Raw genomic sequence first — 20,006 nt, 5'->3', positions numbered from 1 at the left:
CTTGTTCCTAGTCTTGCAACTTTCATCTCCAACACTCCATGAATAGTACTTTCTTCTCCTTGTCTCTTAGTTTAGCAACAAATCTTCTTTATGCAACATCATCTTATCCTCTTCTTACACAATATTCTCTTCATGTTTTTTTTCATTTTTCCTCCCATTTCATAGGCTCTTCTTGATTTGATACCATTTGATGCAAGAGTAATCACCCCCCAACAATATCAAAGTCTTACAATTGACCACCCCATCTTTATAGTCATCATGAATTAACTGATTACACAGAAATCCAACAATTATGATATGTGTAATTAAATGACAATAATAAATAGACCATTTACTATAAATATGTTGGAATCATACTTATACTAAAATGGAAACGGTGAGGGAAATAAGTTTAAGACAAATTTTATTTACTTAATTATTCAAGAACCATAAGAAAATAATCTCATAAACAGTTAATGAAACACAAGATATATGTGGAAACCTTTTTGGTGTTGTTTTTCCACTATCTTGGTGTCTAGGATATCATCTTAAATCACTGATGCTACTAAACCAAGAATCACCATGAAGCTACTTTGGACAATGGAATATAAACAACAATAAATTGACTAGTGCACAAATATAGACAACTTTTTACAAATTTCAACCCAACTTCCTTACATTAATCAAAATGAATAATACAACAGTCTAGGGATCCTATACTAGGGATAATGGCCCACATACATCCGTTATTACAAGATACAAAATGGGGCTTTGCGTCAGTCCATCAACAACCAATATACCATCAAAAAGATACGTTGACCATCTCATTGATGCAGCATGCAATCATAGCTCCTCTCGGTCGTACCATGTACCTGCCTGATCCTTCAGCTCCTGATCTACTCCACTAACTCTATCAATGATCCAAGTATGTTTGGCCACTGAACCTTAGCTATCAAATGCTCACTAGTTATGCCTTAGTCCATCAAGGGCACACCACATCGAGACTCATGTTGAGTTGTTCATAAATCCGTTTTTGAGCAAGTCACAATTGCCCATTGTTGCTCCTCAACTAATCAAGGGCTTCAACCCACTATAGTCTTCCTGCATTGCTCCAATGAAGATTAACATACGTCATAAAGAGCTTCCACCTATTATTGCAATATGTCCTTCTCCCATAATGGAGACGAGCGACAACAACTACTCCTTTGGTTGATCAGACCTATGCGCTCTAACAAACTGTCTCTCCTTGAAACCTTTTATCCATCAAGGTATTGCACATAGGGATCCACACTTGGACCCTCTCATGTTTTCCTCCACCATACCTTGTCCAATCCTTGCTTTAGAATATTCTCTTGGTTAGGCCATCCAACACCTGTGAAGACCCTTCTAGCTTCCTACAAACTTCGCCAACTGTCCAACCCTTGAACACCCATCCTCTAGAAAATCACATCAACTCAAGAAGGTGACCAAATTGTCTTGCAACCTCCTTGAATTAGCACACACAAACCTTCTCATGTGACTTCTCATAAAATGTCCACCAAATTGTCGTTCAATCTGGACACTACATCCTCTAGCAAATAACATCAATAAAAGTATACCAACATACTTGCTCACTGCTCCTTTTTTCCATGGCTTTCGTGCACATTTCCTGAGGTTTTGCAGCCCTGGTAAGGAAAACATCATCCCTATGATACCCTACTCAACCTCTACGTTTTTTCCTCAAAATAGGCTCAAATAAATCGCTTCCCTTTGTTGTACATGCTACCTAGGTTTGGCTCCCTCCTAGACCCTTGGACCTCTCTAAAAACAAAGATCCACCCTTATGCATTTGCACACAAACTAAAAAATATAATTCAGGGATGAAACACACCTTTAATCCTTCTCTCTCCTTCAAGATCATGCCTTCTCTCATATGATGGTAGTTTTGAGCATGCGGCATAAGGTTTAGGCTCCTCCTAAACCTGTTGAACCTCCATAGGATTGTTACCGGGAATAGTGTCTATGCAGAACTGCTAATCCCACTAAGGGTGGTAGAAACCTTAGAAACAAACAGAGTAAAGCTACTTTTGTATTCCTTTATGACAAATAGATAAGAGAAGAATGAAGACACCAACCTCAATCTTGCGCTTGGTTCCTCACTTGATTCTTCTCCCTTCTGATAGATCCTTGCCGCTAGTTTCCTTGTTAGCCCAACTTCAAAGAGCACCTGTGAAATCAAAGTAGCACAATACTATCCTAGAACAGAGATCTACTAGCATAAACAATATAAGATCAGATGTATATTGACCATACACAAACATATATCATGAAAATATGCAAGAGCACGGAGGAAAAATTGAATAGCTTTATTTATATCAAGAAAAGAACAAGGGAGGATTACAACCAATTGTTCTGACCCAACGTCATCCTCTCAGCAATAAGCCCTTCTTCACCTCATGAAAAGTTTAGATCACCTAACACTATGACTTTGCAGCAAGAAACCAATAGCACTTCCTTACAAGATACAAAATTCCAGCCTCTAGATCTCTAGGATGAGGGATCCGTATATAGACGTTTGAAAGGAGGGTGATTCAGCTTTTGGGGTTTGATTAGTGTCATCCCTCTAATAGTTCTTGATTCCACTTGGAGACTGAGGATCTCTTACTCATCCCCGGGTGAATTCAGGGAGGCAAGTGTCACAGGAGAAGTTTCTAGAAGATTCCATGATTTTCCACCTCGCACACTGCCTCTGCCATTTGTCCATTCTCGCCCATCACACCGCATATAAGGGTTTTTCAACATGCATCGCACCCTCTGTGTGTATTCAGGTGGGATGCAGTGCACTTTGTCCATGGAGCAGGAGAGATGGCCCAGTTTTGACTAGTTCTGAGTAGTTTTTCATGGAGAACTTCTGGGAGATGATATGATCAGCTGACCTTGTTCTTTTAGGGGTTGGAACAACACTTTTAGGGACTTAGGAGCCCTTGGTTTATGGAAATTTAGGATTGGGGTCGCAGTGCCCAAAAATGTCTATAATAGTTGCCCCCTAAAGAATGAGGTCGTTAATTAATTTTTGATGTCGGGTGAAATGCTTTATCATGAGGATCAGAAGTTTTTCGAGTTGGAAGGCAACCTGTAACAAGATACAATACAACACATTATCTTCATAATATTTTTCATTTCCTGGCTGAGTCAAGCATTCCCATGCTTAGCTTTATAAATTGATTTTCATGTACATAGGACAGATAATCGTCTGAGTGCAGACTGATGATCCTAGTAGAGCCATCATCCCTTAGGTTGGATGATTATCTGTGCAGCAATGATGTACACTGAATTTTTTTATTTCCATGAATGTATCACGCAACCCAGATGGATGAAACTAGATCCGAGGTATTCAATCTCATTTGATCTTCACTCAAAGTACAAGTCAATCCATGTGAGAGATGTTCTGGAGTCGAACATGGAAAGACATTTCTTGATTACCAGCCAATGATGTAAGCTGTTAACAGGCACGAGAGGAATCACCGATAATGATGATGACCCTCAAGGTACTGCAGTACAATTCTCATGATGTGAAAGAGGGACTTGGCGTTGAACAGCATGCAAAATCTTTCGGTCGAATGCCAGTCATGTAAACCTGTCGCCAAAAGTGAGAAACTTGTCATTGAGGCATGCAAGCTTCAAAGTACTGGAAGGGTTGTTCCTAGATCGACTTCTTGGATAATGAGCTGATGTCGACAAGAAGTGATCCGTCACGGGAGGGCCTTAATGAATCCCACATCTATGACATGGAACGGAGCAAATGATTTTAATGGAGGTGAAAACAATCTGAGGATACAAGGTTCAGGATGGCGGTCAAGAAAGTATGCAGAGTGAATGTATTGCAGCGGATGAGACACAGGTGAATCCTCTGAGCGACTTCTCTTGAACATATCGGCGACACTGACATGATGGATTGGTAGCATTAACCCCAAATATGGATGGTGTGATGGAACCATGGTGATGTGACCAGTGAATGGAACAACCCAACCCGACTTGGATGCGGAGTGAAAGTGTCACGTTCAAGAGTGACTTGCTACCAACAAAGTTTTTTCAAGTCTTCTTCCCAATTTTCCCCAGTCATTACTGACCAGTACCTCTTTATTTTTACCAAGCTTGAGGAGGATAACATATGCTTGTTCTATAATTTGCCCTTCGGGCAGACCCATCACTATGTTTTAATGAGCCTAGCGATAGTGAAACTCGGTCTTGTCTGCGAGGACAAGTTTGTTGCTATTAGGTTTTAACGAGTTTAACAAAAAAGACAACTCAATCCTTTTCAATTTTAGAGAGTCTGAAAGGGACATAAAGGAAACTCCAATAGTTCCTTTTTCGTCATATAATCCCTTAGGTCCGAAAAAGTATAAAACAATATGAAAGGGATGAATTTTCGGTAATTTTAACGAGCCGAACAAGACAAGCGCTCGATCTTTTTGTGTAATAATCCCTTGAGTCCAAAAAAATTAAAATCTAGAGGGATAGCAATTCCGGTCGCTTTAACGAGCTGGAGAGGCCAATTGCTCAACAATCTTTTCATTTTTTACGAGTCAGATGAAAAGAGCTTAAAGGAGACTCCTTTTTTGAGGAACGGGTGATAATTTTGGATAGCAACTGATTCCAGGTAAGGGTTGGAATTTTCCAATCACGGCACTGTCACAAGGATGGCTAACTGTATCACTTTTCGCAGCTATTCCTCAAAGGGGTAAACAATCAAATGGAGGTGAATGATCGGCCAATATGGAGTGGGGGTGATGATGAGAACACGACCAAGGCTTCAAAGGCCGACGATAAGGCATTCACGATGGTTATTTACTGGAGGTTGGTTCATTTTTTAATGAGCTTAAACTCTGGGGGAAACATTTGCTCATTGCTTATGTTTATTTTTTAACGAGCTTGAATTCCGCAATAAAACTGCTTGATATAATGGTCATTGATTGTCTTTATTTTACCATTGACAACTTTGTTCTTTCAAAGGTTGTACTGCCTGCTCAATTTGCTTCATCAAACTAGTTAGAAACGAACAATATATGTTTGAGAAATGAGTTAAAACACTAATATTTTACTTGAATTACGTGAAAAGTAATTTAAGAGTGCTTTTTACCTCTCATTTGAACTTTGGTTTGTTGGAGCTTTTGGAGGTACCTTCCCCTTTGATTTCCACCAGCTGATTCCGGGAGATTCTGTGGACGATTTTTGGCACCGTTTGGACCAGGTAGGAGCTAAACCTAAGCTCTTTAATTTCATCCTTTCCTTTTTGAATTCTGAGCATGTTTTCTAGTTTTTCTGAGCCCTTGGGGTTTGAAAAACTCGCCCTCGCTCCATCGCACCTCTTCTACATTGAAAGGTGCGATGCATGCTGGCTTGGCCAATGGCCAGATAGCCTACATCCCACCTAGAACAATGTTGGGGGTGCGATAGGTGCAAAGAGGGCAATTTATGCACAGTTTTCATGGAAATTTTTGCTTGTTTTTCACCAAATTAGGATCTTGACTCTTCTCTTGCTTGTTTCAGAGATTTATTGGAGAAAAATGCCTATTACATGGTGATAACGTGAGCATGAAGAAGAGGACATGCTTGCTTTACATGATCCGGTCACGGTAAATGCACTGCGGAACCGTGGCCTGTTCAAGTTTTTTCGCATCTCTAGCATGAGGCAACAAATCAACTTGTTGCAGTATTTCCTTGATGCATGGGACCCTACCACCCAGGAGTTATAGATTAGGGGCAAGTCCATCCCCTTGACTATTGTGGACATCTATTTTTTGACCGGCTTGTCGAGGCGGGGCGCCCCTATCTCATTATCAGGTCCGGCCCGTGGGGGTGAATCTGTGAGAGATTACATTCGCAGGTATTGCAGAGAGGGATCTCAGCCGAGTAAGGACGGCAAGATCAATATCTGAGATGTCACTGACAGGTCCATTAGGACTATTCTGTTTACTCTTGCTAGACTGGCTGGTAGTGTAGCACTACATGTGGCGAACAGGTCTTATATGCAGTATGCCTTGGAATGCCTTGAACCAAAGGTGTTCAACTGGTGTGATGCAGTACTCCTTGGGATGAGAGAACAACTGACCAAGGTGAAAAACGGAAAATTGAAGAACTTCGGCTATGTTCTATTTTGACCGCCTTCTCCTTGGAAAAAATCCTGTTGATGCAGCCGCAGTATGTTTCACTTGGTTTACCTCCATCGACTGAGCCACGAATGTAGAGATGGGTTGACCTTATGGCCCAACATGCTGGTCAGTCCCAGGTTTCCTTTTCTGATACCTTCTTCGAGTGGTTCAACTATCAAGAGATGGTTTTTTCCGAGTATCCATATGCTGGTATGGATTTCCGGGGTGATCCGAATCTGGTACTGCCTGCCGGCGAGCAGTGGGGTGTCATCGATAAATTCTCTGACCATATTTTTGTTTATCGTTTCCCTTTATAATGTCCTTGTGCTCTCTTCTATCAGGACTAATCAAAACTCATGTGCTCATGCAGATGTTGGACCAGTTCGGCCAGCAGTACGCCTGAGAGTGCTAGCTGCCGCTCCTACAGGAGAGGCTATGGGAAGGGTTGTCCTTCGCGACCTTGACGTGGCCGAGACTCTTTTAGCATTGCAGGACTAGGTCAAAGGCCTCACTCTTGGTATTCCAGATGTGAGGACTGACGAGATGCCTCTGAGGTTGCAAAGGCATACTACTATCGTGCCGAGTCGATGGACTAGGCTTTTACACATGATTACACAAGCGGTGACATGTTATCACCAACATCATTAGACTAAGGTGCCCCCTAGAATTTTGAGTTTTGGGTCATCTGACCAATTTTGTCTTGGTTACAGAACATTATGTGTAAATCATAAACAGTTATATATATGTTTTTGATTTTCGGAGTTTTATTTTGGCTAAGTTACCTGATGCAAATATTGGTGAAATGCTTCTTTTATAAATGTTGCAAATGTCTATCTAACACATAATTTTCCAATGAGTCTATTAATGTGTTTAAGTTTCTGGAAATATGCTGATATTGAATAAGATCAAATTGCCTTTCCAAAATTTTGACCCTTAGGAACATGCGATAGATAGCTGGATTTCGTACGGATTAAATACCAGTGAGTTGTAGTATGACGAGCTGTGAGTCTAGCCTGACGACAAGTCGGTGTATTCCATGTGTAATGGCATCACGGAGGAGTTCTATCAACGCGCTATATTCAGCTATGTTATTTGTTGACCGACCAATACATACCCCTCTGAAACTTACTAACTTGCTGCTTGGATAAAAAATGGCCCAGGCTGCAGAAGATAGATTCAACGAACTATGACTTGCTCCATCGGCATATCCAACAAAAGATTCCAATGGGTTTGACATCTGCGACAAATGTAAAGAGTGGATTACTTGACCAAAACAATTACTCTTAGTGAAAACAAAAACGTAACAAAAACATATGGGCTACCACAATGAATCATGCGTAGTAACGCTTAAGGTACAACCTGTTATGCGGTTGTGCCAGTGGAATCCCGTCATAATCCATTAACTCATAGGCTCCCTTTGCTAATACACATTTAACAATATAAGGGCCCATGTTAGGATATTCCGACACATAGGAAATAGTTAAGTTCAACTTGGTCTAGTATAGAGTTAGGTAAAGTGTGTTTCTTTACCGTTGTACATTTTGTAACTTACAATCCGACGGTCACGATATGTAGTGATCCGACTGTTCACTCTCTCCTCGGTATTACCGACACTTGATTCGTGGCTTGACACCCGATTGGTCCATGAGTTCTATTTAAAGCGCATGGAGGGTCATTGTTCGGGCAATCCGTCGATGAGAGAAAGCTTATGTAAATTTTCATTCTTTGATTAATAAATTGCCTGAAGTGGCCATGTTGGCTCAGGCCGTGGACTGTTTCCCTCTTTGAGGGTTTTATCCACGTCAAAAATACTGGTGTATTGATTTGAGATCTGGTTGTGAGCGGTGTCCTTTTGGTGTTCTTTCTGAGGAACTTACCCTGTAAATTCCTACATGGTATCAGAGCTATTTGAGGGCCGCGTCCGTTGGTGATCCAAATCTGAAGCCGGTAGAACTGCATACGGCTGTCATTTCCTAGATCTACTGTTTCTGACTACTTTTGGGCCGAGAGGACTACTCTGTTGTGTTCGGAGCATCTGTTCCAGTGAGGAACCCCTTTCGTTTCACGCGAAAAGGTTTCCCGTAGCCCTATCTGCGTCATTTTTAAGATCTGGAGGTATACAATGTTTATCTGCAGTTTACTATTATTTTCTCTCTGGTTATTTCGGTTTCTGTTTATTTATATTTTTTTTATTACTGGATCTATACCTTTCATTTCTGTGTATGCTCTTTGCCCTGCGACTCTGTGCGATCTGAGCAAATCAGAAACAGAAAGGAAGTTTTTTTCTCATGCGTATGCTCTTTTCCCTGCACCTTAGTGTGATCTTGGAAAATCATAAACATTGAGAAAAATATTTAGTTTCTGGCTAAAGCTAACTTCGAGCCGCAAGGTTCGTTTTTCTTTACATATTCGTGTTGGGTTTTGTGTTTTTGTTTTGTAGGAAAAAAGAGCTTTCTCAAGGCAAGCACGCAACCCAAGGCCCCCCCCCCCCTCTCTCTCTCTCTCTCAAATTTTTTGTATAGCTCAATTGGTTCAAAGCTATTTTAAGAGAGTAGAGGTCTTGGGTTCAAATCTCCATTTTGTGGGGGCGTTTTTTTTCATTCCCGCACATTCGCGCACTTTGCTGGCAACTTCAACAAATTTTTTTCAAAAAGCCATAACTTCTTCATCCAGAAGCCTTTTTCAGAGCCGTTTTTTTTAAAACAGCCTAATTTTTCGAGATCTATCCATTGGAACACTTACTTTCAGCATCTTCAGCTTCAGGTTTTTTTAAAAATGGAAAGTCCATGCCAAGTCATTCTTGACAGCACTAACTACTTCCAATGGATATCCTACATGGAAGATTTACTTAGAAGTAAAGGTCTCTACAGAATAGCCACAGGCCAAGAGACGAAACCAAAAGATGAAGACAAGGCTGCAAAATGGGAAAATAGACAAGATCAAGCACGTGGTTTGATAGGGTTGTCTATTTCTCCTGATCTTAGATTCCATATTGCAGAACTTGATACTCCTCATGAAGCATTGGAACAAATCACTAAAGTTTTTGGGATTAAAAATGAAATTAGAGCCCATCAACTTGAAAATGAGTTGCTTACATTGGATCCTAATAATTTTTCTTGCATTGAAGATTTCTTGTCCAAATTCAAGACCCTTAGATATCTCTTGGAAGGTGTTAAGGTTAAGAAAGAAGATAGTAACCTTATTTATTCCATCCTTACTAAGTTGGGACCAGCCTACTCTGTATTTGTTTCCACCTTCCATTCTACAATGGAAGCTTTCATTTGTCAAGGAAAAGACTACAAGGCCCCTTCCTTTGACTCTTTTTGTGATTCTTTAATAAGAGAACAAGAAAAACTCTTACACCTTGGTCTTCTTAATCTTGGAAACTCTTCCAAGAAAGCGTTAGCCGCCCAGCAGCAACCAAATTCAAAGAATCCTAAGAAGTCATATCCTAAAAAGAATGGTCCTAAACCAAACAAGGGTCCTAAGCAAACTCAGCCTCAAAATGAAAGATCATTTCAGCAAAATGATAAGACCAATAAAAACAAATGGAAGAAGACTGATAGACATTGTAACTTTTGTAATCGAGATGGCCACTTAGAATCTAAATGCTTTAAGAAGATGGAAGCCTTGGAAGCCACAATGAAGAAACATAACATCCATGTGGAGCATTCTTCAACTTCAACTTCAACTTCATCTTCAGGAATGGCACTTTCTGCATGTCGTTGTCAATCATCTCAGTCTGGTTATGCATTAAATGTATCTTCTTCTTCTCATTCTCATGAGTGGCTCATTGATTCTGGAGCCTCTTATCACATGGCCAAAAACAAAGCCATGTTTTCTTCTTTAAATGATTGTAACACCAAAAATATATATGTTGGTGATGATAGATCTCTTAATGTTGTAGGGACTGGAACTGTTCATCTAGACAATGGTCAGTTTAATGATGTATTATGTGTTCCAACCTTATCCTGCAACCTTCTATCTGTATATCAGATAACTCATTCAGGTGAAGGTAAAATTGTTGAATTTTCACCTCATGATGTTGTAATCAAGGATCTAAGAGATCCTAAACAGATTCTAGCTACTGGTATTGCTGATGATTCCACAAGGTTGTATAAGTTTCACAACTTTGGGTCATCAAATCTTCCCTCAGTATTTGTTGCTCATAATGATGAAGTGAGCAAACTTTGGCATGAGCGATTTGGTCACTTAAACTATCGCTCCCTTCAGCATCTATGTAAAGAAAATATGGTGACAGGTCTTCCTATGGTATCTTGCAGAGATGGTGTTTGTTCCGGATGTGTACTCGGAAAACATCATCGGGACAGTTTTGAAAAACGTGCCTCTTGGCACGCCTCAGCCCCTTTACAGCTTGTGCACAGTGATTTATGTGGTCCACTTCCTGTTGCTTCATTCTCTGGCTGCAAGTATTTCTTAACTTTCATTGATGATTTCTCCAGACGCACTTGGGTATACTTCTTAAAACTCAAGAGCGAAGTATTTAACACATTTTTGGCCTTCAAAGCCTTTGTTGAAAAACAATCTGGACATCAAATTCTTAAGCTAAGAACTGATAATGGTGGAGAATATGTTAAAAACACATTCATCAACTTTTGCACCGAAAATGGAATTCAAATGCAACATACTGTTCCATACTCTCCACAACAAAATGGTGTAGCTGAAAGGAAAAATCGCACCTTAAAGGAAATGGCTAATTGTATGCTGCAATCTAAAGGACTCAGTCTTAGTTTTTGGGCCGAAGCAATTAATTGTGCAAATTATATAATAAATCGCACTCCTACTAAGGTTCTAAAGAATATCACTCCAGAAGAAGCTTGGAGTTCCATTAAACCAGATGTAAGTCACTTTCGTGTTTTTGGAAGTGAAGCATGGGCCCATATTCCAGATGAAAAGCATAAAGCTTTAGAACCTAAGAGTGAGAAATGTACTTTTGTTGGATATTCTGAAGATGTAAAAGGTTATAGACTTATTCCATTTAAGTCCAAAAATGTTATCATTAGAAGAGATGTAAAATTTGATGAAAATAAATCGGCCTGCGAGCCTAGTCCGGCGGATGTGCCACCTCTTCCTATCTCTTCTACTTTTGAAAACATTTCTTCTTAGATGATGAAAGTGAGGATGACAATCCTCCCACACCTTCTCAGGATCCTCCTTCAGCTCCTCAACTTCCAAGATGGGTCCGTGCTACTCGGGATGCAGCAGGTGATCTTGCCGGTGATCCTACAGATCAGCGACGTACACGTTCTCAGTTTGAAAGAGCCTCTTCTTTACTGGCTCAAGCTCCAGTAAATCATGATCCTGACACTTTTGCAGAAGCTTCAGGCCATCCACATTGGGAAGCAGCTATGAATGAAGAATATCATTCATTGTTGGCAAATGATACATGGGATCTTGTTCCTCTACCAAAGGGACGCAAACTTGTTAGATGTAAATGGGTTTACAGAACCAAGTATGGACCAGATGGGAAAGTTGATAAACATAAAGCTCGTCTTGTTGCTAAGGGATTTTCACAGGTTGAAGGCATTGACTACACTGAAACCTTCTCCCCTGTTGCAAAATGAACTCTATCCGCCTTGTTCTTTCCCTTGCTGCCTCTTTAAAATGGGAAGTCCATCAGATGGATGTTAAATCTGCCTTCTTGCATGGGGACTTGCATGAAGAAATCTATATGGAAAAACCCATTGGCTTCATCCAAACAAACTCCAGCCTTGTATGTCGACTTAAGAAATCTCTTTATGGTCTCAAGCAAGCTCCTCGGGCTTGGTATGCCAAAATGGATAGCTTTCTTTTAGAATCTGGCTTTTCTAGGTGTTATTCTGACAATACTGTCTACACCAAGAAAGTGGGCAACTCTCTTATCATCCTTGTTCTTTATGTTGATGATCTTATTCTTACTGGTAGTGATCCCAACCTTATAAACCATGTGAATTCCAGCCTTAAAAAGAAATTTGAAATGACAGACTTAGGACACTTACACTATTTTCTCGGTCTTCAAGTCTTGCAATCCAAGGAGGGTATTTCCCTTTCCCAGTCCAAGTATGCTTGTGATATTCTTCGTCATTTTCACATGGAAGACTGTAAGCCAGCCCCTTCTCCCTTTCAGTCTGGAGTCAAACTTTCAGTCTCTTGTACTTCTCCTGAAGTTGATGCTACCTTATACCGTCAACTTGTAGGAAAACTCTTGTATTTAACCCATACTCGTCCTGACCTTTCCTTTGCTGTTGGCCTTGTTGCTCGTTTTATGCAAAACCCCCGTGAAAGTCATTGGAAAGAAGCTAAAAGAATAATTCATTATGTTCGAGGTACAGTACAGTTTGGGATTCATTACAGTAACAAAGCAGCTCCTCTATTAGTTGGTTTCACTGATTCTGATTGGGCTGGTGACCTTGATGATCGGAAGTCTACTGCCGGTTATGTCTTCACTCTTGGTTTAGGACCTATTACATGGGCTTGTAAGAAACAGGCTGCCATTTCTCTTTCGTCAGCAGAAGAAGAGTATCGTGGTGCCGTGGAAGCTAGTAAGGAAGCCTTGTGGCTTCGTCAGATCCTATCAGAGTTTGGCTTTGAGCAGCACCATCCAACCACACTTTGGTGTGATAATCAAAGTGCCATTCAACTATGCAAAGATCCAGTCCAGCATCAGCGCAACAAACACATTGAACTACACATTCACTTCATCAGAAAGCTCATTCATGACCATGTTCTTGAAGTGCAATATTGTTCAACAGATGATCAGGTTGCAGACATCTTCACAAAGGCTCTCACAGAGGCGAAGTTCACTAAACTTCGATATATGCTTGGAGTTCAGGAAGTTGTCACTAAGGGGGGATAGGCTCTAGTGCCTCCTTCCTTCTCCTATTGTGTCATATTTCTAAATCCTTCAATCCTATCCCAAGTTGTTCTTAAGGGGGGATGTTAGGATATTCCGACACATAGGAAATAGTTAAGTTCAACTTGGTCTAGTATAGAGTTAGGTATAGAGTTAGGTAAAGTGTGTTTCTTTACTGTTGTACATTTTGTAACTTACAATCCGACGGTCACGATATGTAGTGATCCGACGGTTCACTCTCTCCTCGGTATTACCGACACTTGATCCGTGGCTTGACACCCGATTGGTCCATGAGTTCTATTTAAAGCGCATGGAGGGTCATTGTTCGGGCAATCCGTCGATGAGAGAAAGCTTATGTAAATTTTCATTCTTTGATTAATAAATTGCCTGAAGTGGCTACGTTGGCTCAGGCCGTGGACTGTTTCACTCTTTGAGGGTCTTAACCACGTCAAAAATACTGGTGTATTGATTTGAGATCTGGTTGTGAGAGGTGTCCTTTTGGTGTTCTTTCTGAGGAACTTACCCTGTAAATTCCTACAGCCCATCCACAAATACTTGAGTTTACCTACTCCCAATTTATCGGATTCTTGGTCGTAAAGTAAGACCAAGTCACCTTCTGAGAAGACACGGGGTTTGACATTCTTGTCGAACTGCGCCTTGACTCATTTCTTATGGGCTTCATTAGCCAAAGTGGCATCATGATGGGTTTCATCCAATTGGATTAGTTCCAAGAAACGAGCTTCCTCTTCTGAAGTTTTGGGGAGAAGGTCGATTGCGAGTTTGAGGGACGAGATTTCACATTGAACCGATAGGATTGCTTCTAGGCCATACACCAGTTGAAAGGGTGTAAACCCGGTCGCATTCCTTACCGATGTTCGGTATGCCCATAAGGCTGAGTACAGGATCAGGTGCCAACTCCTTTTGTGGACTCCAATCATCCTTTGCAGCATCCACTTCAGGATCTTGTTGATTGCTTCAACTTGTCTGTTAGCCTGCGGGTAATAAGGAGTAGAGCTGTCATGGGCAACCCTAGTTTGGCAGCCATTTCAACCATCATGTGATTGCGAAAATGCGATCCATGATCTGTAACTATGGCTTGTGGAACACCGAATCTAGCAACTACATGGTTGAAAAAGAAAAGGGCAGCCGTTTCGCCGGTGTTGTTTAATGTAGGCATCGCCTCGGCCCATTTGGTAAAATAGTCTACCGCGACTATGATATATCCATGCCCCTCGGTCGAGGTGGGGTTACATGTCATGAAATCTATGCCCCATTTGGCAAATGACCCAACAACAACTATTGGCTGCAGAGGTGGGGTGGTCTTCTGGTTTTGCTATCGAAAATTTGACATGCATGGCAACTTCTAACTTCGGTTATGAAATCTTTGAACATTGTTGGCCAGAAGTATGCTGCTTGTAAGATTTTGTGCGCCATAGCGTAACCAGATTGATGCCCCCCACATGCGCCTGAATGACAGTCATTCAGGACTTTTTTGGCCTCCTCATGGGTGAGGCACCTCCTTAGAACTGTATCGACACCACGTCGGTAAAGCGTATCACCGACGATCATGTAGTCTTTTGATTGGTATCGAATACGTTTTTGCTCCGAGCGAGAGGTATTAGACCTATATTTTTGGGTTTGGAGATAGACGATTATGTCTCCATACCACGGATTTCTTGAAGATATCAGAAACAAAGATTCATCCACGATGGTTTCTTCGGATGTTTTATCGTTGGACGACGATGGGAGATCGCAGAGTAATTCCGCGAAAACTAGGGATTTCTTTGATTTGGATTTTACAAATTCCAGATCAAACTCTTGAAGGATTGCTATCCATTTTGAATATTTTCCCCCCAGCAACTGTCGTGACAATATATAAGTCATGGGGTTGCAATCTGACAGAATGGTAGTTTTTCGAAAGAGGACATAGTGTCGAAATCTCTGTATTGCTTGAACAGCTGCGAGAGCCAGCTTTTCAACATAAGAATACTTTCTTTCTATATCATTTAAGTTTCTACTCAAATAATATATTGGATGTTCGACTCCATCGACTTCTTGAATCAAAACCATTGGGATGGTTGTATCTGCTGCAGCCAGATACAGGTTAAAGTCTTTTTGATAATCAGGAGCATACATTAATGATGCTTTTGTTAGGGATTCCTTTAAAGCATCAAAGGAAGCTTGCGCGACCTGATCCCATTCGGAGGGTACTTCTTTTTTCAAAACACCTGTATAACCTTTAGCAATTTCGGCGTAATTTGGAATGAACCTCCTTAGAAAGTTTGCTTTCCCCTGGAGTTTCTAAATCTGAAGCAAATTTGAAGGTGGAGGCAAATTTATAATTGCCTGAACCTTACAAGGGTCGAGATGAATCCCGTCCTTTGAGACTACAAAGCCAAGTAAACGACTAGAACTGACACAGAACACACATTTGTGTGGATTGAGTCGTATCTTGTAATGTTGGCAGCATAGAAATATTGCTCTCAAATGATGCGGATGATCGAGCCGCTTTCGTGAATGAGCCGGAAGATCGTCGAGATATGGTTGAATGATGTTCTTAATTTCATGGAAGGCATAATTCATTGCCCTTTGAAAAGCTGCCCCTGCGTTCTTTAAACCAAAGGGTAGCTTGCGATATGCAAATGTGCCCCACGGACAAATAAATGTAGTCTTTGACCGGTCCTGTGGGCGGATATTAATTTGATTATACCCGGAGAATCCATCCATAAATGAAAAGATTTCACATCCGGTGCATTCGTCAATTATCTGGTCAATAAAGTGTGTTGGATAGTTGTCTTTTGGACAAGCTTGGTTTACATCCCTATAATCAACGCACACTCTAGTTGTTCCTTGTTTCTTCATTACAGGAACAATATTAGATACCCAATCTGTTAGAGGAACGGGGTAAATGAAACCAGCATGGAGAAGCTTTTCAACTTCTGCCTTGATGGCAACGGCTTTCTTGAGGTGCATCTGCCGTAGTCGTTGTCTTACTAGTTTGACATCTGGATACATCTTTATCTCATGTTCAACTATACTTGAGTCAATGCCTGGCATTTCATCATATGACCATGCAAAGACAGCTCTGAATTCGCGAAAAAGAGCTTCGTATATTTCTAGTTCTAAAGGAGAACAACTTTTTCCGACATGAATATTCTCTACAATGTTTGTTTTGGTCGAGATATTTATGGCTATAGTCTCTTTGATATTGGACAAGTTTCTCTCGGAATCCACCGTATTTACAGTATTTGATAGTAAATAAAAAACTGAAGGATGATTAAGGTCATTAGGAGTGTCTTCTTGACTGTTCGGAAGATGGGAACGATGGTGGTAATCTTCCCATGGCACCCCATAAATTATCATTGACTGAATAATTCCTTCGTCGGTGTTATGCACTTGTGACCAAGGATCTAAAGGGGTGTCATATTACTTAGACCTATCTATCCAAACGCTTGAGGAGCATTGATTTGGGTTTGCCTCCCATGCCGAAAACATTGATTGCTACAATATTTCTATTGAGCTTGGGGGCAATACCTGTGGATGATCCATTTTAACATTGTTTCCTTAGATCTTCTGTATAGAAGATATCATATTGTAGGTCCCTACCATTGCTACTTCCGCCAGATTGTTTGGAGATGGGAGTACAAAAGTTCCCATTAATACAGGGTCTTTTAGTAGGCCTACTCCGATATTTTGAAGCGAATGGGGGCTTCCATGGATCATCGGAATGCTTCCCGTAATTTGGGAACTATTGGGAAGAAAATTTTGTTGGTCGACGATTTTAATTCCGCCTTGAAAAGGAAATTCAACCTTCCTGAAGTAGGTCGACACAACAGCAGCCATAGCATATATCTAGGGCCTTCCCAGTAGGATGTTGTATTTGAGTTTTCCGTCGATCACTTCAACATCTATTTCTACTAGTTTCCCCACTAGTTGAACTTGTAAGTTACTTAAAATCCCATATGGGGTATATGTTCGTCCATTAAATGCTTTAAGTGTTGTCGAAGATTGCAACAAGGTTGGAGACCCTAAAGTTTTCCAGCAACTCATTGACATGATACATGTAGATGCCCCCTCATCAATAATTGTTCGATGAACAGTTTCGTTGAGGGCTTTCACTTGAATGAGGAAATCTAGTTGTGTTGGTAACTGAGGATCGTATCCTTTGTGATTAAAGGAAACAAGATTAGAATCCTTTGGGTCAATCCCACCTATTTCCGATAATAAAGCCTGCTTTTGGGAGGGGCAATTTTACGGTACCTCAAGTGTCGACATAGCGGATGGCGATTGGGCCAAGTCTTCCACTATATTATAATGTTGTGCTGCTCTGGCACGTGGATTAAATGTCGACTTGTGTATTACTCCTTTTGGCAGTTTTATTGTTAGTTCAGGAACGATGGGTGGCACAACTTCTGTCGAAGTTGTTGTCGAACTGCTAGATTGATTGTTGTCCTTGTTTTTTATAATCTGAACTCGGATAATCCACAGTTTTCATTCTTTCTTTGTCGACGTTTCGAGTCTAGACCAAGACTCATCATCAGGACTTGATTTACAAAGGAGAGAGAGAAATGAGTTGATAAATAGGGTTAAGGCTAAATTGTCAAGAATGAGAGCTGACTAGTTTCATGCTTGAACGAACAAGATTCTTTTTTATTTTTATTTTTATTTTTTTATTTTTATATTTTTATATTTTTTATCTATCTAATATATATTTTCTATTAGGTTCTTTTTTAATTTCATTTATTTTTTATTATTTAAGGTTAATTATTATAGTTATATATTAATTTTTTTAAGTGAATAGTTTTTAGTAATAAGTTTTTTTATTTATAAATGATGATTTCTTTATTTAATTTTTATTTTCTAAATAATTCATTATAAAGATTTGTTTTATTTACTTGCAATGTTATTTATGTTTATATTTCTTTTATTCTTTTAATATTTTATGATTATGTTTATATTACTATTCTTATATTTAGATATTTTAGTTTTATAGCTTTATTAATAATACATGAATATACTTATTATACATTATTATTAATTGCTTGAGTTTTTTATTAATTTTTTTGTTTACTTAATAATTTATCATGGGATTTGCTTTTTATCTCATTGTAATATTTTATATCTTTGTCTATTTTTCCTTTTATTTTATTTAATTCATGCAATATTTTAAGAGGATGAGGTGTTATCACTGATTAGGCCTATAAGCTAGATTAAGAAGGTGTTTATATTACATTAATCTTTTAATATTTTTATAATTTTGGTATATTAAGGCTTATTTATAATTTTATTTATTATACATGAATATACTTCTTATTATACATGCTTATTAATAGCTTGAGTTTTCTATTATTAATTTCTTTGTTTACATGGTGAATTTATCATAATGATTTGATATTAACATATTTTAATATTTTAAATTTTGTGTCTATTTTTCATTTAAATTATTTGACTCATGTAAGGTTTAAGAGGATAATGATTTATTAATAAGGGGTTTATTAGGCCTATAAGCAGGAAAGGTTATAAACAAATTTTTAAGGGGAGGGGGCAGATTCGATCAAAAGAAGGGAGGATAAGAAGCAAAGAAGGCAAAAGGAGGGCCAACTTTACTCTATGGGGGTGAGGAGGGAGGTCCAATTCCTGCTAATTTCCAAGCCTCCATCTCTGTTGAGGTTATGCGGGTGTTTTATGATCTCAAGGGCCTCCCGGACTTTACGTTTGAACTGGTGTTTTTCATTTGCAATGACTTTCGTGTTTTCAAGGCATATATGGTGGTTTGTCTTACTTGCATGTTCTGCCAAGGCCGAGGAACGGGTTCTTTCCTTCCGGATATCTGCACTATGCTCTTTTAGCCTGATACTGACTGATCTACCTGTTTCCCCGATATATTGATCCTGTTCGTTCAAGCATGAAACTGGTCGGCTCTCATTCTTGACAATTAAGCCTTAACCCTATTTATCAACTCATTTCTCTCTCTCCTTTGTAAATCAAGTCCTGATGATGAGTCTTGGTCTAGACTCGAAACGTCGACAAAGAAAGAATGAAAACTGTGGATTATCCGAGTTCATATTATAAAAAACCAAACCACAGAAATCTGCAATCCATTTGTTGTCCTTGTTGTTTGACGTCTGTGGATTCCCGTAATCTTTATTCCTTGTCGCTATCAAAGCATCATTTTGTTGTTTCGAAACTGATAACGTCAGCACTTGGGACGGGGAAGCATTGTCACTTGCAACCATATTTGTTCCGGGATATGGAAACAGATCAGTTAATACTGTCGAGCTTTTTGAATTCTTAGCGAATTTTCTAATCTCAGCTTTATATGGACAATATCTTGTCCAATGATCCTCATCGCATATTACGCATGGATTTTTTGGTTTCCTATTTCCGGAGGGGTTTGCAGAAGATTTTTCAGGTGATGATTCATCCTGTTTCTTCTTCTTCCCTTTGCTTTTCTTCTTGCCTCCTGGTTGCTTGGTTTCTTTGCCCTTGTCAGTTGAGACATAATTTACTTCCGAGGCGAGAAGTTCTTCATTCGCATTTTGATTAGAAATCTTACGGGCCCTTTTAGATGTGGCCTTTGCCGATTTTGTGTTTGTCGTTCCTATCACGCCGTCACCGGCATGAGAGTCATTGTTTGATTTAGGAGGAGGAGGAACGGAAAATTCCGGTCTGGGAGCATCAGGGATTTTATTGTAGAGCGTGCTAGACTGAGTATAAATCAAGTCTAACTACTGTGCACGAGCAATTACTTGCTCTTCAGTGATGACTCCTCCCTTTGCCACATCTTCTGTAATGGAAGGTAACAATGACTTGATAAACCATTCAGCGAAAAGCTGATCAGGAACACACATTTTTACCATCCTACGATGGCGTCGCCACTCATGAATATGATCGGATATGTGAGTGGCTGTCATTTGTTTGAAGCTGGTAAGAAGTTCTATTCCTGTTTCGTACCTTATAGGTAACTGAAAATGGGTTAAAAAGGTTGTGGCTAAGGTACTGAAGTTATCAAATGAAGCTCTAGGTAATTCGATATACCATTT

Source organism: Pinus tabuliformis, chromosome 2_1, assembly GCF_031772625.1.
Source record: "Pinus tabuliformis cultivar Carrire ecotype Pingquan chromosome 2_1, CPIR1, whole genome shotgun sequence".
Lineage (NCBI taxonomy): Eukaryota > Viridiplantae > Streptophyta > Pinopsida > Pinales > Pinaceae > Pinus > Pinus tabuliformis.
The sequence above is the reverse complement of the archived record's forward strand: the minus strand, read 5'-3'. Positions refer to the sequence as shown.